Below are 24,292 nucleotides of genomic sequence, written 5' to 3' on the forward strand. Positions count from 1 at the left end.
GCTAGAGGTTCTTTCTCCACACATGATATTTATGCATATGAATCAATTTCCAGTTATTCCTTCATTGAATTATGAACGACAATGCCCCAAATTAACCGTGACATCACTAGTTAACCCTCAGATTTTCCTTATATTATTGGATTGGATGGCATCATTCGACAACCCAAAACATTCTCAAAAGTTCCCTATATGTCATCATAATAGAGATACAATCGAAGATCATTAAGAATAATGAAAACCATAAGCATTGACAAAGCATTTGCAACTATGACATCATGTTACTCATGCTAAGAATTAAACTTAACGCGATCGTGACAAGCGACCTTCACTACTTTCAAGTATAAGTTAGTAACGATTATGTGAAACCTTCTTAAACTTTAGCCACATATTCATGCATGCTAATTAAGTGTCGACCCTCAATCAAGAAACACAAATAAGTTAATCATCAAATAGTTAAGCCAATTGCATTCACGAATCAAGAGTTCATAACCGGAATTCATCAATTCATATCACATAAATAATCATGGTATTGAAATCACCCCTAGCCAAAAAGGGTTTAGTTCCTCATAACTTTGAAATCAAAGAAACACCTAAACATTCCAACAACTCAAACTTGAATTGTATGAACGTTTAGGCACTCTTCTCTTCCATTCCTCATACGTACAAAACAAAGAGAATTAAAATGAAACATTGAAATCAAAGAATCACCTAAACATTCCAACAACTCAAACTTGAATTGTATGAACGTTTAGGCACTCTTCTCTTCCTCGTTGTTGTAGCACAAGGTTTAAGGATAGGTTGTGTGATGGTATGAAGTGTTTTGGAGGAATGGGAAGTGGTTGAATAGTGGCTGCAATGGAGGAGAAAAACTGCACAGAAATGGAAGGGGAAGTGTTTGTGTTGTGTGTTTTGTATGAAAAATGAGATATCCATGAATGAATGAATGCTAGGGTATTTATAGGGGTAGTGGAGGGAACATATGGCTGTTTGTTTAAGCATTTGTGTGGAGGAATGATGGAAAAACAGCTAGGACACATGTGAAAACTGGAATTGCACAAGGGGAGCAAAGGGAACCCACGGCATGGATGGATTTGTGCATGTGTTGGCTGATTAAGATTGTGGAAATGCAAGGGAATGCACGGGTTAGGTTTGAAGAAAAGGTGTGTGAATGGGGTAATTGAATGATTAAAGTGCATGTGGGTTGGATATTAAAGGATGGAATGTATGTGAATTAAGTTGGAAAGCTGGAATGATGAAGTGGGAGTGCACGGCATTGAGTGTTTGTTTGATGATGATGCATGTGATGGGTGGGAACAAAGGGGGAAACATGGCACAAGGGGGCTTGAATGAATGATTGAATGTGCATGTGGATTTAAAGAATGAGTGGTGGTGTAATGATGAAGTGAATGCATGTGACTTGTGAATACAAAGAGAAGGGGAAAAACTGGAAATGCTCAAGGAGTGCACGGCATTGGGGGGGGGGGGGGAAGAAATGATGGCATGAAAGTGAAGGGATTAGTGGTGCATGTGCATGTGTTTTAGGTTGTGAAAGCATGTGGATTAGGTGGAAAGAGGTGGATGTGCATGTGAGTTGAAATGCATATGTTTAAATGGTTGAAATGTGTAGATGATTATGAGTATGATAAGTGATAAGTGAATGATATGTTAAGTGATAAATGAATGATATGTGGTGAGTGATAAGTGATAATAGGGCTAGTTTAAAGGGCTAGGGTTTAAGTACATAGAATGGGCCTAAAATAGGTTGGGTTGCATGGCATAATATGTTTGATTGGGCTAGAGGTTTTCCATGGCTCAAAGGATTTGTTTGATTGGGCTAGGCCCTTTGTTTGATGTCCCCAAAGAGCATACAAGGCTTCAATTTCGTCCATCCTCTTTGCTCCATGATTAAGCTATCCAATCCTTGCCCAAAAGTGCCCCAAATAGCCTCAAAATGCACTTTCTTGCTCCCTAAGCCCTTAGAACCTGAAAACACACAAAAGAAGCATAAAGGACTAAAATAACTAGAGAAACATAACGTAAATGCACGAGAACAAGCCATTTAAGTCGCATGAATATGCTTCTATCATTTTCCGACCCAATGATATAATTGGAGTGAATTTGAACCACGGTGATCAAGAACTTAGTAAGCATGTATTGCGTGAAATTCCTTATTCTCTTGTTAGTTTTGTACATATTTAATCATCTTTGAAAAACCAAAAGCACATAGCCTTGTTGATGTGAAACTAAAACATGATTTAAAGCTTCATATGTGAACATAGTGACCATATACAACCTATGTGAGTTTTTGAGCCTATTGAAAGTGTGTGCATTTTTCATACACTCCTATTCTTTCATGTGTTATGAACTTATGTGACTTACATCTCTAGAACTTGCATAACGATCTTTCAAATGTTTGTCATTGATTGCATGAACTTGAAAAGGATAGAGGCATTAGGTTTATCACCATGGCCCAAATAAGCATGTTTCCTAAAGAAAAATGATATCATTAGATTGCCAATTTGAGCCGTATATGTTGAGCCTTTTATTTCTTATCACCAGATATGTCTGCCCTTATACCTTAAACATTTTTCATTACCCTTTCCAAGCTAGCTAGTGAGCAATGTGAGATTGTCTTATGAGAAATGTTTGTGAAGTATTTTGAAGGAGTTTGGCAAAAGAATAAGTGTGGGGGTATTTCATGTTTGTATTTAGTTATGTGCGAAAATTGGTTTATACAAAAAAAAAAAAAAAAAAAAAAAAAAAAAAAAAAAGAAGAAGAAGAAGAAGAAGAAAAGAAAAAGAAAAATTGTATACAAAGCAAATAAAAAGTTTAGGGATGTGATTGGAGGTATTAGTAGAGTGGTTGGAGAGCTTGAGTTCTTATAAATCTCAATAAGAGGATTGCTTGCAATGTAGCTTGGAACTTGTGTTTACCTATCCTTTCATTTCTATAACCCTCTCCCTAAGCCTCATTACAACCAATAAAAGTCCTCTTGATTTTAGTTTTGCAATTATGATTGTGTAGATGAGATCTTTATGCAAACTTATGGTAGATCTTTCACATTTGATTCTTTGAGCGAAACACGTTAAACTAAACATATGTGTGATTGAGTGTATGTCCCGTGAGAAGGTCACTAGTTTGCATGTGGTGTTTTAAACAAAACTTGAAATTGCATTAGCATGGCTATTACACACACAACACTTCAAGGATGATTAAAAGGTAGTTGTTAACATTTGCACAAGGAAGATGAGCTTGGATTAGCTTGTTTGATGCTAGCTAAGGTTCTTGATGATTTGTTTTCTTGAATGAAATTCTATGAGGGTCACATAGCGGGAAGCTAATGTTTTTCATGTTGCTACTTTTGCATGTTTTCTTTGTTTTATTCGAGGACTAGCAAAAGCTAAGTGTGGGGGTATTTGATAAGCTTATATTTATATATATTTTATATCAAATTCACTTGTCTTTTCTTAGTTAGTTCCTTATATTTTTGAGTAATTTACTTTGTTTTTTGTGTTTTGTAGGATTTGTCAAGTAAAGAAAAGAAAAATAACACAAGTGGAATTTTAAGTAACAAATTCGTCAAAACTGCCCGTGCAGGTCAGCTGACTTTGGAAGCAAGTTGCGGACAGCTTAGAATGAATTAGAGAATGAGCCTTATATGCTTGGAAAGCTACGGATATCTATTTTTCTGGAGCATTTTACGGATTGTTAATATCATTGTTCTAGAAGAAGTTATGGCCGTTTTAACATTGAAAGGTTCCCAAGAGGCTGAGCAGTTTGTAACTGACAAGAAAGCATTGAAAGCAATAAATCCAATAAAACCAACAGCCAAAACTGATGCAGCCAAGGACAAGCCAGCTAACACCTATTCAAATATCAGAGGAAATGGAAAATTAAGTGAGAGTAATGGGCATAAAGGCTGCCCAAAGAGTTACAATTGTTTTAGCATTTCCTCTCACTTATTGTCATCACTAAATGGCTGTTAGTGGGGTGAGTTATGGAGAAAAAAATATGGCAGCAGAAAAGAAGAAAAGGGCTACAGGTTGCAGCAGCAAAGAGGGAGAAAAAGTGTGAAAAAAAGATAGAAAAAAAGGAAGGAAAGGAAGGAGGAAATCTTGGCATTCTCTTCTCTCGGTTTTATCTTCTCAAACTCATGTCTTTCTTTTGGTTTAATTTGAGAATTATGTGTAACTAATTTTTAGTAGTTAGGGTCTGTTTTGAAGCCCCTAATATGATTGCAAGTTTGTTATGACATTTTGTTTGAATTACTTTTACGAATGGATGAAAATTGGTTCACTACTTGTCTCATTGATGAATTCTTTATGTGATTTCTACGGATGCATACTTAGTAAGCATATCTAGGATTCTAATGCTATGAATATGTGTGTGCCTGCACTTGTCGAATGAGGACCTACATATGTTCTAGAGTAGTACTTGTTAATTGTGATTAACATGTGAACCAATTTCTAGGATTAGTAAGACAACGCTAGTACTTACGATGCCTTGTGACGACTCAAACTCTTTTCATTCTTAATGATTTCTACTTGTTAAATCTTTGAACACACCATTCGAAATTGCATGTTAGGGACTAAGTTAAGTTGAAAACGCCATTCTCTTAACATACTACATAAGAAAGAGTAATAGGTTGAGTTCTAACATTGAGCCAACTTGAGCATCTTCATCCAAAAATGAAAGGAATTTGAATGAAACATAACATGTTTGCATGATTATTTGGTGGTGGATAGCAATTCCCCTAACTCATTTTTCTTAATTTGTGAACTACTTAAAAATCTATCTCTGTCTTGTTTTTGTTCGATTTAATTTAAATATCAAATCAACTCCAAAAATCCCAAAAATTTGTGTGAGGATAGCTCTGTGTGTCTTGTATATGCATGTAAAATTTCGTAGACTTTAGGTAAGTGTAAGTTGGTCTAATAATTATTTTTCGGTGGCTGGTCAGTAGGGACCACAGCTCAGTTTTTGTGACATTCTAAGTAGTTAGATAAAACAATCTTCTGTGGGAAAAACCCTTATTTTCATATGTTACAATTGATAAATCTTATTGTTAATAAGGAAAATTAATAGGACATTTGTGTGCTACTTTGTGGTGTGCTTTTAATCCTATCATAATTAAATAAGCAGCTGCCATAACACCATGTGACCAGAATTTCTTAGGCACATTCATTTACAACATCAGTGCCCTAGTTTTTTCCAATAAGTCACGATTTTTTCTCTCAGCAATGCCATTCTGTTGAGGGGTTTCAACACAACTAGTTTGATGCATAATGCCATTGTTGTTCAAGTATTGTGTCATGATTTGAGACATGTATTATGAGCCATTATCAGACCTTAGAGTTTGAATATTTGAAGAGAAATGGTTTTTGACAAGGTTATGAAAGTCTTTAAACATATCCATTACTTGACTTTTTGATTTCAAAAGATACAACCAATTGGCCCTTGAATAATCATCAACAAAAGTTACAAAATACTTCTAACCATCAAAAGATTCATTAGTAGGACCCCAAATATCTGAGTGTACAAGTTCAAAAATCTTGCTAGCCCTAGATACAAACTATCCCAAGGGTAATCGAGTAGCTTTGGACATATGACAAGTTTCACACTTAATTGCTTCTTTGCTTGAATTGGGAAACAAAGTAGACAAAACACGTTGGGAAGGATGAGCTAGACGTTGATGCCACGAAAAATTGTCTTGGTTGGGAATTGACTTAACATGGAATGGAATCCACTTGGACTATTTTTTGAGATGTAATACAGTCCATCTAGACAAAAACCCTCACTAATCGTCTTCTTGGTGATACAATACTGAAAAATGACACTTTGTGGTGAAAAAATGACCAAACAATTCAAAGTATTTATGATTTTCCCACAGATAAGAGCTGTAAAGGAAATGTAGCTACATACAAAGCGATTGACTCGATTTTATCTGAAATCAAATGAACTATTCCCTTTCATACAACCTTAGCCCCTTCACCATTTGCAACTAACACTTGTGATGGTTCATTCAATTTTTCAAACTCTTTAGTTTTGACACTTTGTTAGTCATCTGGTCTGTGGCTCCGGAATCAACAATCCAAAAATCATGCAAGAAATTAACATTTAGAGCAGTTTTGAAAGCATTTAAGATACCTTGATGGTCTTGCTTTGGTATGTAATCAGCATATGCCAAAAAACCAGCAAACTTGCATAACACGGTAGTGGTATTTCCATCTTCAAGATCAACAGCTTGATCGGCTACTTATTTTCCTTCTTCCTTTTGTATGAAGGTTGTAAACTTGTTTATAAGATCTACAAGATTAGCTGTGAACTGCTTGTAATGATCATGACTGTTGATAGTTGAAGATGAAGCCATGTTGGCTCGGTGGGAAAGTTGTGGTGGTTGATATCTTCTAGGTGAAACTTTGTTTTTCAGAAAATCAGGTTTCAACTCTGGATCCAAGATCCTGCAAGTCTCCTTATCATGGCCATTGTAGTGACAATGCTGACACTTCAAATTACTGTTTTTCCTCTTGTATCTCTTTTCATTGGTCATATAGGCTCGAGCTTCAATAACATTCACTTTGGTTCCTGCATTCATAACCTTCCTTCTCACTTCCTCTCATTGAATGGTAGCACAAATGCTTGTGAAGGTTGGTAGTTTGGGATTCATGAGGATATGACTTCTTAGATCTTCATAGTTTGAGCTCAGGCTAGACAAGAACTAAAAGATTTTATCCTCCTCAACCTTTTTTAGGAGAATTGTGGAGTCAGTGGTATTAGGCCGGTAGACATCCAGTTCATTCCACATATCTTTTAGAGATCCAAGATGCTGAGTGAAGCTCTTATCTTCTTACTGGATACATGAGATGTCTCTTTTAAGTTGAAACAAGTGAGCGAAGTTGTTTTGGTTCCCATACACCTCCTTCACAGTTGTCCATAGCAAGAGAGAAGACTCATAATAGTTGAAGATATCAACTATTTTTCTTTCCATGGAGTTGAGTAACCATGACATAATAAGTTCATCTTTACATAGCCGGGCATCATAATCTGAGGATGAAGCTTCTAGAGCAAGAACATTACCATTAATGAACCCAAGTTTGTTTCTTCCACCAAGAGCAAAAGCAACCGCCCTTAAACACGGGAGATAATTGAACTCATTCAGTAGTACTGAGGTGAGCCTTTGGTTGGGATTGGTATCCACTTCAGACGGATTCTCAGGTCGAGAAGTGAAGGTGTTTTTGACTTCCTGGTTGACTGAATTTTCTTCAGCCATTTGTTTGAAGATTGGAGATGTTTACAATGTGATACACACAGAGACAGGCTCAAAGGAAGGCCTGCTCTGATACCATCTTAAATTTCAAGTATCGATTTCTTTTTGTTCTATTTCAATTTTCATGAAGTTACAAAAAAAATAGGAGATATTTAAGGGTTAGGAGTCAAGCTAGACTAGTAGACTTACACCAAATCTCCTTAAATCAAGGAGCTGACAACAAGGGAAAAGACTTACACCAAATCTCCTTAAATTAAGGAGTAGCTAACAAGGAAAAGACTACATACAAGTTGACAAGGTAACCCATAAAACAACACCTAGTCCTTAGAGTCCAATACACTCTTGCAACCCTAATAACCACCATCACCATTCTTCCAATACGCTCCATGCAAAACCCTATCATCCCTGAGAAAACACTGACCTTTCTAACTTCGTCAAACATATCTTTAGTTAGTCTTAACAGAACTGTGGTTGGTAACTGGCAACACCTTCAATTAGTTTTAACAACACTAGAGCCGTATATCAGGAAACTGAGGAGCACCTTCAGTTAGTCTTAACAGCACTACTTCGAGATCAACTACTTATTTATCCAAGTCTCGATTAGCAAGGAATCTCTAAGTCCTTGTTGGAAGAGGTCACTTCATTAGCCTTCTCAACGAAGTGATGTGTTACTAGGTTACATTGTTCAACACATTGAAAGTTGAACTTATTTTATGATTGGATATTCACAAGTACATTTTAGAATTCAACACTTCAACGGCCGAACCACATTTACAACCAAGACACTTATCTCTTTTGAGTATTTGTGTTTGTACAGCTTGGAACCGATTCGGCGCACTTATATTTGTACAAATATAATTACAGCGGCTGAGCTCGGTGCCGATGATTCGTGAACTTCGAAGGAACTAAAAGCCTTTTCTTCAAGCTCTAGAACCCAAAGCCCAAGATGAGTTCTTTCCTCGGCTACAGTCGCAAGATAGAAGTCAGCAATGCCACCACCACCACATTCATTCACTCACTGACCGAGCTCTATCGTAGAGTTGGTAGGCCCCGCATTCAACCAAAGGACGTACTTAGCTCATTAGCTATTTGGCTTACACGTCACGTAGGCTTGGTAGTTTTTAGGATAAGCAGATGTTATTTGGATTCAGATTATCATTTGAAGTTATTTTGTTTGTATGTATCAAGCTAGTTATACTATCTGTTATTTTGTTTGTATGTATCAGTCTAGTTATATACTGTCCTAGAGTTATGTCGTCAGTTATAGGAAAAAAGATTTAGTATAGGAATTTAATAACAATATCAACAAAGTTGCCCACGCATACGTCCACTTTGCTTAAACCTGTCATGAGTTAGGATCATAGTGAAAAGATAGGAGCATGTTTCGATTCATAAGATATAGTGTGACCATAGTAGGACACTTGACAAAAGAATTAACTGCTAGACCATGAATTTCAGAAGCTTGAAAGGATAGTGGGAGCAAAAAACGATACAGCTGATTTAGTTCAATATTACAGAAATTATGTTGCACGCAAGTAAGAAAAATGAATTTTTGCATATATGTAAAATTCAGTGGTCATGAAATTACATTTGGAAATGAGGCAAGGGACTTATAAAGTGATCCACGTGTATTGTATGGTCTAATATCGAAGTGTGTATTAATTCTAGAAGTCACTATTTAGACTACTTATAGTTAGGCCTGGAAATGGGTTGTGTTTGTCGTGTTCATGTCATTTCGTGTAGCATCCGTTATCTTAACGGGTCATGTCGTGTCACACCTATTATCTTAATGGGTCCTTAACAGGTCAGATCACTTTACCCAACAGGTAAAATGACCTGTCCCGTTAAGAGAAATATTTTTTTTCTCCACGTTGCCACATAAATAGTACTTCAAAACATAAAAACACATTTTTCATTAAGCACTACATCTACACTCCAAAATAAGAGCCTAATAAAAAAACATCAATACATTACTAGTCTATGATAGGAGCATATTTATGCTACTTAGTTATGTTGTTTCCTTGCATTTAGTGAGTTAATTACTATTTATTTCAGTCTTTTAAGTTATTTTCGTATGTTTTTAGGTCCTAATGGCAAAAGGAGCAAGAAAGTGCATTTTGAGGCTATTTGGAGCATTTTTGGGCATGGATTGGATAGCTTAACCATGGAGTAAAGAGAATGGACAAAATTGAAGTCAAGAAGGGCTAGGAAAGGCTACAAATCTGGTGGAGGAAGTCCAAATGCAAAGAGGATAAGGAAGAAGCAAGAAACAAGGAACCTTATCCAACCTTATCTTATCCTATCCTAGAAACCTTATCCTATCCTAACTCTAACATTATCCTATTCTATCCTATCCAAATCAGGTTAGGACTTAAACTTAGCTACTTAGAGGGAATTAATTATACATTTAAACACCTATTTCAGTTTCTAGAAGCCTTATTCATTTAAATGCCGCAAGAACACCATTCCTTGTAGGTTTAGGAATTGCAATCCTCCTTCTACACAAATATCATGTGTCCTAGGCCCTTTAGGTTTAGGAATCTGCCCTAAACCATCCCTTCTAGAAACCTTATCTCATCCCTATAAACATGCCGCACCAAAACCTTCTAGAATTCCCTAAATCCTAGCCGCACTACCTATTTCAATTCCCATTTGATTTCTGCCTTGAATTAACCCTTTTTCAATGGGATTGTGCAATCCTTTTCCTTCACTAAGTGTGCCTAATTAGCCTATATAAACAACCCTATGCCGCACCATTCATGCATCTGCTGACACATTCATTCATTCATACTTTCATCCATCAAACACCACAATCCATTCTACAACACCCTAGTGCCGCAAGCAAGGAAGCAAGGAGAGGAGGACTTGTGCAATCTGCCATCCAAGGGAATGCCGTGCATGCCATTGGAGTGTGGAGCGTTTTTCTTGGTTCTTTCTATCCTTAGTCTTAGTTCAATGTTTAAATTTAATTATCCTTGTTTTGCGAACATGAGGAACTAACTTCTTTTTAGTTAGAGGAGAATTTGAAGCCATGATTATATGTTTTATATGAATTGATTACGTCCGGTTATTATTTCTTAAGACATGAATGTGATTTGCTTATCTAAGTTATTAAAACTGGTTTATGTATGTGGGTTGGGGGTTAACACTTAAATTGCATGCATAAACTTGATGCTAGAGTATAGGAGGGTTTCACGTAATTGTTATTCACTTATATTCACAAGTAGTGAGGTTGCTAGTCACAATCGCGTTAAGTAAATCCTTGGTACGAATCTCATGCGTTTCATAGTGATGAGTGTCTTGTCAACGCTTATAGTTTTCACAAAGCTTAATGACTTTTGATATGTATCTTTGTTATGCATCTCATATAAAGAACTTGAAAAAGATAATTTGGTTGTAATGCGTTTTCATTCAATTCAATGAAATAAGGAAAACTTGAGGGTTAGTTGTGCGATGCAACTAATTTGGGGCGTTGTCATTCATAGTCTAAAGAAGTAATAACTGGACATTGGTTCCTATGCATATATCATGTGTGGAGAAGGACCCTCTAACTAGCCTTTTACCCATTTACCTAAATTCGTTTTTATAAAGTGTTTTCTACAAAGTTTTGTTTTAAGTTTTATTTTCGTCAAAAACAATCCCCAATTTATTTAGTCTTCATATTTGAGTCAAAACTTGTTTTCCTTGAGTCTTTTGAGTCTAGTCAAGTCCTATTTTCGTCCAAAATCTTTATTGAGTCTAAAAGTGAGTCTTTTTGAGTATTGGTTGTTGTTTTAAGTGTTTTAAGTTAGTTTTGAGTCTATAGAGTCTAAATTAGTGTTTTAAAGTTTTAATTGTGTTGATTAGCATCCCTAGTTAATCCCCGGTCTAGAACGATCCCTACTTACATATCTACTACAATTGTCACAAATAGGGTTTAATTTGTGTGTCAAGTTAATTTTCACATCAAATTTTGGCACCGTTGCCGGGGATTAGCAAACTTGCTAATCCCTTTTTGTTTGTGTAGTGTCTTTTTAGTGTCTTTTTGTTGTCTTTGTGTTTTTTTTTTAGTGTGCCGTGCCTTTTATATAAATTGCTGATTTGGTTGTGTTCTTTATTTTCAGGTACTAGTTTATGACTCGTCGTTCTCAACCTATTTGTGCAAACATATTGGATTTTGACGACGATTTTGAACGAACTTTGAGAAGAAAGAGGAAGCAACCGGAACCTTATCCACCTAGTTCAAGTTCAGATTCCGAATCTGAATTTGAAGAAGAAGAAAGCATGGCGGCAGACAATAGAACAATCAAAGAACTCTCGGCCTCGGGGCTAGACAATGCCGTACCTTTGTGCAACCAATATCCTATGGCTGCCCAAGGCAAGACCGATGAGTTTGAATTGAAGTCTAGCTTGTTGCATCACATTCCCAAATACCATGGGTTGTCCATGGAAGATCCAAACAAGCATCTTAAGGAGTTTGCAGTGGTATGTTCGAGTATGACACCCATCAATGTCGATGAGAACATTTTGAAGATGAAGGCCTTTCCATTCTCTCTTCTAGAAAAGGCTAAAGATTGGCTATACGAATTGGCACCCGGAACCGTCACTTCTTGGGAAAGCATGAAGCGGGCATTCTTAGAGAAATTCTTCCCAACTTCAAGAGTAATTCTTTTGAGGAAGAAAATAAGTGGCATTCAACAAAACCAAGGAGAGTCTTTTCCAGCATATTATGAACGTTTCAAGACTCTAGTTGCATCATGCCCTCAACATCAAATGAAGGAAGAACTTTTAATTCAATATTTCTACGAGGGGCTTCTTCCAATAGAGAGACAAATGCTAGATGCCTCGACAGAAGGTGCTTTGGTTGACAAAACGCCCGTGGCTGCCAAGGTTTTAATTGCAAATAGAGCGTTGAATGCACAACAATATGAAGGTGTTGGTCAAAGAGACACCCCACGGCAGCAAGTGAATGAGGTAAGTTCCCAATCCGACATTCAATCTCAATTAGCTAATCTTACTTCTATTGTGTCTCAGATGGCCGAAGGAATGAGGATACAAGGACCAAGTGTATGTGGCGTATATTCTATCCAAGGACATCCTTCGGACAAGTGCCCTCAATTGATTGAGAATGGGGGATGGGAAAGTGCAAATGCCATTGGATTTCCAAGCCAAAATCAGCCAAGGAATGATCCATATTCCAACACATACAATCCGGGGTGGAGAGACCATCCAAACTTCAAGTAGAGGGAGCCTCAACAACTTCAACAACAAGGAGGCCTTAGACAACAACCCCCGGGGTTTTACACCAAAACCTACGGCAATGATCCAACCCCACCCCAATCTGCCCAAAACAATCAAGGTACGTCTTTAGATAATGCTACACTTCTTAAGTTACTTACCAATTTGTCTCAGGGGCAAGAAAATCAAAACAAAGCATTGCAAAACCAAGAAAAAGCGATGCTCAACCAAGACAAAAGGGTGGACCACTTAGAGAAATAAATTGGGCAGATTGCGGAGTTTGTAGGACAATTCCGAGACCAAGGCAAGCTCCCTAGCTCAACCATTGTCAATCCAAAGGGAGGGTTCGAATCTGCCAAAGCAATCACGTTGAGAAGTGGTAAGGAAGTTGGAACCACCCCAAAACCGTCCAAAACAAGTCAAGAAGAGGACATGTTGCTGCAAGAAGAGAATCAACAAGGCACCAAGGCCACGGCAAGGGTGGAACCAACCTTGCCGCAGCCATCTACCACCCCAAAACCGTCCAACACCCCTAAGGTAAGTCCAAATTTGACTTTGTCAAGTTCTATTCCACTAAATGTGCCCTTCCCTAGCAGATTTAGGCAATCAAAGAAAGAAGAGAATGAGAAGGACATTCTGGAAACCTTTAGGAAAGTTCAAGTCAATATTCCGCTCCTTGATGCAATTAAGCAAGTTCCTAAGTATGCGAAATTTTTGAAAGAGCTTTGCACCACAAGGAAGAGGATTTCAAACAAAGAGGTGGTCCAGGTAAGTGAGAATGTTTCGGCAGTGTTACAAAGAAAACTACCACCTAAATGCAAAGATCCGGGTAGTTTTACAATTCCTTGTGTTATTGGAAATACTAAATTTGAACATGCTATGCTAGATTTAGGAGCTTCAATTAATGTCATGCCTTACTCAATTTATGCATCTATAAACTTGGGAGAACTTAAAAACGATGGTGTGATTATTCAATTGGCCGATCGTTCTAATGCCTATCCAAAAGGAGTTTTGGAAGATGTGTTGGTGCAGGTTAACAATTTGATCTTTCCGGCGGACTTTTACGTGCTTGACATGGAGGATTCACCCTATTCTACACCATTGCCGATCCTACTTGGGAGACCTTTCATGAAAACAGCCCGCACTAAGATCGACGTGTTCAAAGGAACCTTAACGATGGAATTTGATGGGGAAGTTATTGATTTCAATCTTTCTGAAACTATTAAATATCCTAATGACGATCATTCTTGTTTCTCTATTGATATACTTGAGTCATTGGCGCATGATTTTCTTGATTCATTGGACAAAGACCCACTTGAAACCACAATTGCCGAAGGAATGGGTAGAGAACCAAATTTGGCCGTGCATGATGATGGCATTGCCGAAATGGTGGCTTCACTTGAATCATCGCCACAATATCAAGGTAAGCCCCCAAACCCAATTTCAATTCCCGTTTCTACTAACAAGTTATTACCTTCAGTGATTCAGGCACCCGTTTTTGAACTTAAACCATTGCCAAGTCACTTGAAGTATGTCTATTTGGGAGACAAAGAAACGTTGCCCGTCATTGTTTCTTCATCACTCACGGCAATGGAGGAGGAGAAATTGGTTCGCGCGTTGAAAGAGCACAAAACAGCCATAGGATGGACCTTGGCCGATATTAAGGGAATTAGCCCTACAACATGCATGCATCGCATACTTCTAGAGGAGGGGGCTAAACCAACTCGAGAGGCTCAACGTCGGCTCAACCCTCCAATGATGGAAGTTGTGAAGAAGGAGGTTATCAAATTACTTGATTGCGGAGTGATTTATCCTATCTCGGATAGCCGTTGGGTCTCACCAATTCAAGTAGTGCCAAAGAAATTCGGAGTGACGGTGGTGAAGAATGCTGAGAATGAGCTTATGCCAACACGCATCCAAACGGGTTGGAGAGTTTGCATCGATTATAGGAAGCTCAACGCCACCACAAGGAAAGACCACTTCCCTTTGCCGTTCATTGATCAAATGCTTGAAAGGTTAGCCGGTCATTCTTTTTATTGTTTTCTTGATGGATATTCGGGATATAATCAAATTGTCATAGCTCCGAATGACCAAGAAAAGACCACTTTGAAAAAGATAATTTGGTTGTAATGCGTTTTCATTCAATTCAATGAAATAAAGAAAACTTGAGGGTTAGTTGTGCGATGCAACTAATTTGGGGCGTTGTCATTCATAGTCTAAAGAAGTAATAACTGGACATTGGTTCCTATGCATATATCATGTGTGGAGAAGGACCCTCTAACTAGCCTTTTACCCATTTACCTAAATTCGTTTTTATAAAGTGTTTTCTACAAAGTTTTGTTTTAAGTTTTATTTTCGTCAAAAACAATCCCCAATTTATTTAGTCTTCATATTTGAGTCAAAACTTGTTTTCCTTGAGTCTTTTGAGTCTAGTCAAGTCCTATTTTCGTCCAAAATCTTTATTGAGTCTAAAAGTGAGTCTTTTTGAGTATTGGTTGTTGTTTTAAGTGTTTTAAGTTAGTTTTGAGTCTATAGAGTCTAAATTAGTGTTTTAAAGTTTTAATTGTGTTGATTAGCATCCCTAGTTAATCCCCGGTCTAGAACGATCCCTACTTACATATCTACTACAATTGTCACAAATAGGGTTTAATTTGTGTGTCAAGTTAATTTTCACATCAGTCTAATACAAAATATCAAATGTGCAAGGATATGCAAAATGAAAGAGTTTTTCTTTTCAAGGTTGTGAAGCTTTTATCAGAAGTTAAAACCTTCTCAATGAAACTCAAAGCTTGCATGTTATTCCTTTTACAAAATTGTTCAATTTTCATTGATCAATACACTACTGGGCTCTAACCTAATGTACAATGGACAGTTGAGATTCATTCTCAACCAATCCAACGGTTATCAATTTTCTAAATTTAATTTGATATACATATGTGTGTGTGTATTAAATATAATTATTATAGTATCTTTTTAGGGTATAAAATTATTAAATTAATATTTTACTCATCGTGTAACATCCCACATCGACCAACGGAGAGGGAGTGATGTGCCTTATATGTACATGCCCACCTTCATATAGCACGAGGCCTTTTGGGAACTCACTGGCTTCGGATTCTATCGGAACTTCGAAGTTAAGCGAGTTCGGGCGAGAGCAATTCTAGAATGGGTGACCCACTGGGAAGTTTTCGCGTGAGTTCCCAGAAACAAAACCGTGAGGGTGTGGCCGGGGCCCAAAACGAACAATATCGTGCTACAGCAGAGTCGAGACTGGGATGTGACATATCGTGTATCAGGTTACCCATGTATATACCTAGACCAACCCGTTATCTTAACAGGTACTTGTCGGGTTACCCGATTCGTTATCATGTCGATCGAAAATCTGTTAATTTCATGTTGTTTCGTGTCGAGTTAACGGGTTGTGTCCGAAATTGCAAGGCCTACTTATAGTCATTGTTTTTATCTTAATTTTTTATTTGTCTTTCTAAATACGTGGTGTTTCTTCTGCTTTTTTACATCTCCTCATCGCCGCTACCCAAAATGTCAGTTTTCTTTTTTGCTGTTGAAATGATATTATACATTTGTTTTGTTATATCTGTTTGGTTCCTTATTTATATTGTTACAGATATTGTTAGTGTGCATTTGGTTTTGCTTGTTTGGGGTGTAGGTTTAGTTGAAATAGTATTGATTTTTATTAGTGTGTTTTTTCCCTTCCAGCTACAACTTTGCTGTTTAAATGCACAAAAAAACTAAGGTCAACACTTGCTTCCATTCGGCTTGCTTGGCATTTGTAACGCTCAGTTCTTAACTCAAACATTGCTTATGAAGAGAATGAAGTTGCTAACGTAGAAATAATATGTTTTTGGGGTTACATTTTCCTTCTACGCACACCTGAAAGTATAAGAGAAAAAGTTACATTTTCATTCCCATTTACAAAAAGTACAACTTGGAGATTTAATTAAAAGTATCAAATAACTAGCATGTGAGTTTGTGTGTGTATTTTAAAATAACGTTATCCTTAAGGATGACTGGAATAATTTGGCAAATTTGGTTGAGTAAATTTAGGGTTATTGATTTGGACGGGTTTGAGGGTTGGTTTCTAGGAATGTTTCTTTTTTTTTTTTTTTTTTTTTTTTTTTTAATCAAAAGGTACAAAACATTTATTAAATAAAGTTCAAACGGACATATTACAGTGTACATAGCCCTTAGAAGGACCGACATACAAAATCTCAAGGCCCCATTTGATTCACGAGTACAACCCCAAACATGTTGCTTCTAGGTTTTCAATTATAAAATAAGCAAGTTTCGTGGTTGAACAAATAAACTTCATATTTACAGCTTTGTCCATTATTCAACCAAAAAATAAATAAATAAATAAAATAAAATAAAAGAGCCTTTGCCTATTATGTTTGTGTGGGGATAGTTAAAGCTTTAGTCGAACATTTCCTACAATCTCAACGATTGCAGTTGGAGGAAACTACCTAATAAAATGGGTAGTCAATTATGTTCCTTGTTATTCTAATTTCATATAAACAATTCAAATGATATTTTCCTCATCTTTTGTAAATTTTTTAGTTTAATTAAATGTAATTAATTTGTCCAACATACTAATGAACGTAAGATTTTAAATTTTAGGTTATCAATGTCACACAATGATATACTCGTTTTGTGTTTGTTATGAGACAGTAGAACATTAGAACTTTCTATACGGTTTTAAACTCTCAACCTCGCAGCTTACACCTGTTCGCGCATAATATGTTTTTTTTTATTGAACAAATGATATTATCTACACTAAAAGGAAGATGAAGTGGGCATAGCCTCACAATAGGCTAGCATAATGTATTTCAAACTCATTTTTGGCGAGAATCAAACCTAAGACCTCTCACTTACAAGTGAAGAGTAATACCACTAGACTATAGTACTAAGTGGCTTTAACATTTTGTTATTAGAAAACTAGAACGAAAGAAGGTGGAAATAAATAAAAATCGAAAAGCTTTTCTTAGTGAGAAAGTAAAAACAAATAAAATTGTATTATAAATAGGCAAAAGTTAGAGAGATAACCTTTACTAGTGACAGGAGCGAAGCATGTGTAAAATATTACATTGTAACTATAACACAAAGGGATGACAAATAAAAGAGGGAGGGATAGATAATGATGTTATTGATCTTTCTTGTTCTTTTTCTGTATTTTGATAGTACACGGAGCTCTCTATTTATAGAGCAACTCTAGCACACACCTTTTGAAAATATAATCTCCTTCATTTCCAAATTCCACATTATTGTGTGGGTATTGAAAATATGTGTGGGCATTCATTAATCTGGCAAATATTTTCAACACTCCCCCTTGGATGCCCACTTATCAACATCAGTTGCCTCGTTAAAACCTTGCTCTAAAAAACCCAGTGGGAAAAAACCATAGCGAAGGAAAAAGAGTACAACTTTACCTAGATTGTTGATATAGTGTTACATATGCTTATGTTGCCTTGTTAAAACCTTGATAGGAAAAACCCAGTGGGAAAAATCCTAATCGAAGGAAAAAGAGTACAACATGCTTGTATCATGGATGCTCCTCCTGATATATATCTCCTCCTGATTCCGCATTTTTCAAATTTATCTGATTGGTAAGTCGACGTAATCCGATACTTTGCACTAACTTCTGAAACGTGCAGTTTGATAGAGATTTGGTGAACAAGTTTGCCAGATTTTCATTAGAACAGATTTGTCTGACTTCAATAACTTTACCCTTCTGAAGCTCTTGTGCACTGAAAAACTTTGGAGATATGTGTTTAGTCTTATCGCCCTTGATGAATCCTTCCTTCATTTAGGCAACACATGCTGCATTATCTTCATGGATGACAGTTGGATTGTTTGTTTTCGAAGTTAAACCACATGAATTCCGGATATGATGGATCGTTGATCTTAACCAAGACCATTCACGACTTGCTTCATGTAAAGCAAGTATTTCTGAGTGATTTGAAGATGTAGCAATTAATGTTTGCTTTGTTGAGCGCCATGAGATTGATGTATCTCCATTCTTGAACAGATATCTAGTTTGTGAGCAGGCTTTATGCGGATCAGAGAGAAAACCAGCATCTGCATATCCAACAAGGACTAGTTCATCATCTGCTTTTGGATTGAATGGATCTTTCTTAACATCCAAAAAACGAACGACCATTGGCGTGCTTAGTGGATAAGCCTTGTCCATGCCAAATCACTTCAGGATTTTTTCAATGTAAGCTGATTGGTGGACCAAAATTCCACTAGCACAATGCTCGATCTGCAGGCCGAGACAATATTTTGATTTTCCAAGGTCTTTCATTTCAAATTCGCTTTTTAGATATTCAGCAGTTTTATTGAGTTCTTCAAGGGTTCCAACTAGGTTCATATCATCGACATATATTGCCACTATAGCAAATCCAGAGTTGGATTTCTTAATGAACACACAAGGGCAAATGACATTGTTGATATACCCTTCTTTGATCAAATACTCACTGAGACGATTATACCACATTCTTCCAGATTGTTTCAGTCCATACAATGATCGCCTTAATTTGATTGAGAGCATACCTTATGGTTTGTTAGTTGTTTCAGACAACTTAAGTCTTTTTGGGACTTTCATATATATGTCAGTATCTAATTCTCCATATAGATACGCAGTGATGACATCCATAAGTCGCATGTCAAGTTTTTCTAAAACCACTAAACTTATTAAGTAAAACAACATAATTGCATCCATTACAGGAAAGTATGTCTCCTCATAATCAATTCCAGGTCTTTGAGAAAAGCCTTGTGCAACGAGTCATGCGTTATATCTTCAATCTCGTTTTTCTCATTTCGCTTTCTTATGAATACCCATTTGTAACCCACAGGGTTTATACCAGGCGGGGTTTGGACTACTGGTCCAAAAACATTTCGCCTTTCTAAGGAATTTAATTCTACCTACATTGCATCTTTCCACTTAGGCCAATCTTGTCTTTGTTTGCATTCATCAACAAAGCGAGGCTCAATATCATCACTTAATATGATTTCGGTGGCTACTGCAAATGCGAACATGTCGTCGATGATTATTTCATTATGATCCCACAATTCATTAGTACAAGCATAATTTATAAAGATTTTTTTGCTTTCATGTACATCTGTTTCTTCAAGTACATGTGTCTCACATGAATTGTGGATTTGTCATTCATTTTTACTTCTTGAATGATTTCATTTGGATTCAGTTGTGCCCTTGTCTTTCTTTTTCGAGGGGTTGAATGTTTTGAACCTGGAGGTCTACCACGTTTCAGGCGTGCACCAGATGAATCATTCGTTGCCACTTTATTGTGTCCAACAGGAACATCAATTCTTGTAAGTGCATTTGCAGCTAGTATATATGATTTTGTCACTTTCATAGCATCATTAAATGCATCTAGCACTTGATTGGCAATACTTTGAAGATGAACGACCATTTTCACTTCATTTTCACATTGAGTGCTACGTGGATCAAAATGAGATAAGATGGGAACAACCCATGTCAACTCTTGCTATTCTTCTGGAACAGTCTTTTCTCCCCCTAGCGACGTGAAGATTGTCTTATCAAAGTGACAATCAGCAAAACAAGTTGTAAACATATCACCTATCAAGGGTTTCAAATATCTAATGATAGAGGGTGAATCAAAACCCACATAAATTCCCAGTCTACGCTGAGGTTCCATCTTAGTGCGTTGTGGTGGTGTGTTGTGTTCCTTTCAAGTGCAAATATAAGGATAGTATAATGGCACAAGTAAGGATGTCGAACCACATGGACTGATTAGACCTCTACAAATTACTAGCTTTATATGAACCCTAACTAAACAATGGAACTAACAAATTGATCAAGTTTTGATTTTTGATTTGAAAAGTAAAGTAACTAAAAATGCAAGAGAATGTAAATATGAATAATAGAATGATTTAGAAACAATGGAAATGGAACTAGGGATACCAATTTCACCATTACAAGTCAATTCCATGAAAATTAAGTTAAAATGCATTCAAATCTCCAATCTGCAACTAGGGTTCGTTTTACTTATTTATGATCATCCATTTGATGTGTGGTTGTGACCAAGTACTCCTAATATGCAACCTAGTTGTAATGTTCAATTTAGATTAGCAAGTAAGAATCCATTAAGATCAGGAAAACTTCAAAGAACCAAAGAAATCACATGGGAAGATGTATGCATAGCAGTTTCTTCATTCATTCACATGTCTACCAAGATTAAGCATGATGTGTACTATAACCTTGATCAAATAATTCATAAGCAGCCCTAATGGTGATGAAACATTAAGATTAACAAACAAATTATACTATAAAATCAGTGAATGAAACAAGAACACAGATTGGTAATTTGAATACTTTAACTTAATAACATATAATAGGTTTGCAAGGCTACATTGAAATCCCCAACTATGAACTTAATTACAGAACATGATTATAGAATATATTAATATCAAGAACAACATGAGTGAAATTAAAGATCATAGAGGAAACCCCCTTGAAGCAATTCATATGTTGAACTTCTCCAAGAATGGTGTGACTGTGTGGTTTCTTTGGTGGTTGTGGATGGTGAATGGAGAAAGGATTTTGTTTCCAAAACGGTCCAAGAAAGAGAAGAGAGAGAGAGCTTTGGGCGTCCCCAAGGGGAAGTTTATGTAAAAGTGGCTAAAACTCTCAGTTTTATAAGGTTAAAGAGGCTGTTACAGATTGCCAATACATCCCAGTAATTGGGCATTTAATTCCCACGTTTTTTTGCCATTATTGGTCTTATAAAGAGCCATATTCATCACTATATTCAGTTTCCACTTTTAATTCTTTGTCTGCATCAGCATCTTTATTCAATTCTCCACTTTTAGCACCATTTTACCTTATTTGTCCTCAACTGAGCTCCAAAATACAATTAGCTACACACTAACACAAAAGAGGGTAAAATGCTACTAGTTTAACTCAAAAATATCACAAAGGGACTAGGAATGGATGGTATAAATGTATGAAATATATGAGTTATCATGGTGCAATAGGTACATAAACAACACAACCAAAAACTCGTAAATGTGAGATGTTTGGCTAATGCCCAAACACGAGTTGTACTGAGGAGTATTGGTTGTTGGCTATAGGTCTTAATTGAACCAATGATGCAACATGTAAGATGGCATGTCCACATGCAGAAACTGGCAATTTTGTTTTTATGTGCAGAGTGCGAGCTATTAACTGAAGCCGCTTGATCAAAGCTTCTGCTAAACCATTTTGAGTATGGACATGAGGAACAGGTTGTTCAACATCAATGCCTAATGTCATGCAGTAATCATCAAAAGTTTGATACGTAAATTCACCAGCGTTATCAAGTCTGATTGACTTAATGGGGTAATCTGGGAACTGTGCTCACAACTTAATTATCTGAGCAAGAAGCCTCGCAAAGGCTACATTCCGAGTAGATGAGAGACATACATGTGACCATCGGGTAGATGCATCAATCAAAACCATAAAATATCAAAATGGTCTACAGGATGGTTGAATAGGTCCACAAATATCCCCTTGAATTCTTTGCAAAAATGATGGGGATTCCGCATCAACCTTTAGTTGTGATGGTCTAATTACCAACTTCCCTTGAGAACAAGCCTTGCAAGGGTTATCATTTAAGATAGCAATGTGTCTGCTCAATAATGGATGTCCATTAGAGTTGGCAATGATTCTACGCATCATGGTAGATCCTGGGTGACCCAGACGGTCATGCCAATGCATGTAAACTTTTGAATCAATGAACTTCTGGTTCATGACAGTATGTGATTCAACTGTCTTTATGTATGTATAATATAATCCACTCGTTAAACCACGCAACTTCTCCAATATACACTTTTGGGTATCATTGGAGGTAATGCATAGATACTCCACATTTTTTGCACTTTTCGTTTCAATGTGGTATCCATTTAAACGTATGTCTTTGAAACTCAACAAATTTCAAGTAGATCGAGTAGCGTACAATGCATTCTGTATGGACAATATGGTTCTATTTGGTAATATAATATGAGCTTTCCCTGAGCCTTCAATTACATCTAATTGGCCTGATATTGTTGTTACCCTTACTTTTGTAAGCGTCAATCTTAATAAATACTTTCGATCTCAAAGTATTGTATGCGTGGTTGCGCTGTATGCAAGACAAATATCTCCGACATTGCTCTTGTTTTGATAATGACCATAGTTTTTATCCATGCTCTCTGATTGAGGGAATCCCAGTTAAAAGCAAGTTATAACAACAAATTTAAATGCCACTTTTATTGAATTTGAAATACTAATTTTAAACTACAAGTTTAGTACATCAAACATAAACGATTTAGTTGGACTGGTATACTTCATTCCCTCTTTCCACAATGAAGTCTGAGACATCTAGGTAGGTTGTATTCAATTGCCCTTAAGTCACACATTGGATTAGGTATATCCATTGAATTAGCCTGGTCGAGAAAATTGGTCTCAACACTCTTCTCTTTGATGGAGGCTTGATATAGATCCATTAGATGTTTTGGGGTACGACAAGTACGCGCCTAGTTCCCATTGCCACCACACCTATGGCAAGTTCCTTCAAATTTTCTGGGAGCATTGTTCATATGAGCTTTGCCTTTGTGGCGATTCACATTTTTGAAATTTGGGCCTGAATTATGCCTTGGAACCTGGTTGTGAAACTGGACACCATGATTTTTGCCTTTCCTGTTTCACCGTCCTCACCTGTGGCCACGTCCTCATTTATGATTATTGCCACCAGAGGATGTGGCGTTCACTTCGAGGGAAGCAGCATTCACTTCTGGGAATGGTACAGATCCAATAGGTCAGGACTAATGATTTTTCATCAGGAGCTCATTATTTTGTTCAGCTACCAAGAGCACAGATATTAGCTGATTGTATTCAATGAAACCTCGCTCTCTATACTGATGTTGTAGGAGCACATTTGAGGCATAAAAGGTGCTGAAAGTCTTTTCCAGCATATCTTCCTTAGTGATGGTTTCCTTACAGATTTTCATCTGGGAGCTAATTCTGAATATCGCAGAATTGTACTCAGCCACTGATTTGAAACCCTGGATCCTTAGGTGAGTCCACTCATAACGAGCTCTTGGAAGAATCACTGTTTTCTGGTGATTGTATCTATTTCTCAATCTTGAGAAGATGCACTATTCTCCTCCTTGATTGTTTCTCCAAGATTCCCTGCCTCCAAATGGATCTTGGTATCCACTACCCAAGTAAGGTAGTTATTCCCAGTAATGTCCAGGGCAACAAAATCAAGCTTTGCCAAGTTCTTCATTTTCTTTTCTGAAAGAAAACTGAGATGTGTAAGAATTTGCAATAATATGCATTATATAGGTATGTAGTGTTAGAACTTCTGGTTCTTACAAATTTTTTTCATTTTGATCTTCAGGCTACAATGATAAGCACTCGAAACTTCTGGCTCGAGATTTACATGATGAATGAGGAGGTTGATTGTACCGCACCATTCTCATTGAAATAACATAACATAAGATGGGCGATTATTCCGCACCACTCAAGTAGTAGGAAAATTTAAATACACAGAGCAGGGTGGGCGATTATATCGCACCACCTAAAATTGCAATGAAATTAAACAGAAGGTAAATTAAATATGCAAGGTTGGGTGAGTGATTATACCGCTCCACCTAAAATTTGCAGTAAAATTAGATCTGCAATCCAAGATAGATGATGATACCACACCATCTTGGATTGCAGTAAAATCAACATAAATAAACATTGGGTTAGTACTCAAGAGCTACACCAAACAAGAAATCAAAGATAT

The 24,292-nt window shown here is 36.8% G+C and overlaps 1 pseudogene; it reads left to right on the plus strand.

The window, feature by feature from the left end:
* Positions 1 to 11,531: 11,531 nt before the first annotated feature.
* LOC148695720 (uncharacterized) lies at positions 11,532 to 16,221 on the plus strand (annotated as a pseudogene).
* The last annotated feature ends 8,071 nt before the right edge of the window (positions 16,222 to 24,292 follow it).

This window comes from Pyrus communis, chromosome 7 (genome assembly GCF_041283825.1).
Source record: "Pyrus communis isolate YQ-2024b chromosome 7, ASM4128382v1, whole genome shotgun sequence".
NCBI lineage: Eukaryota > Viridiplantae > Streptophyta > Magnoliopsida > Rosales > Rosaceae > Pyrus > Pyrus communis.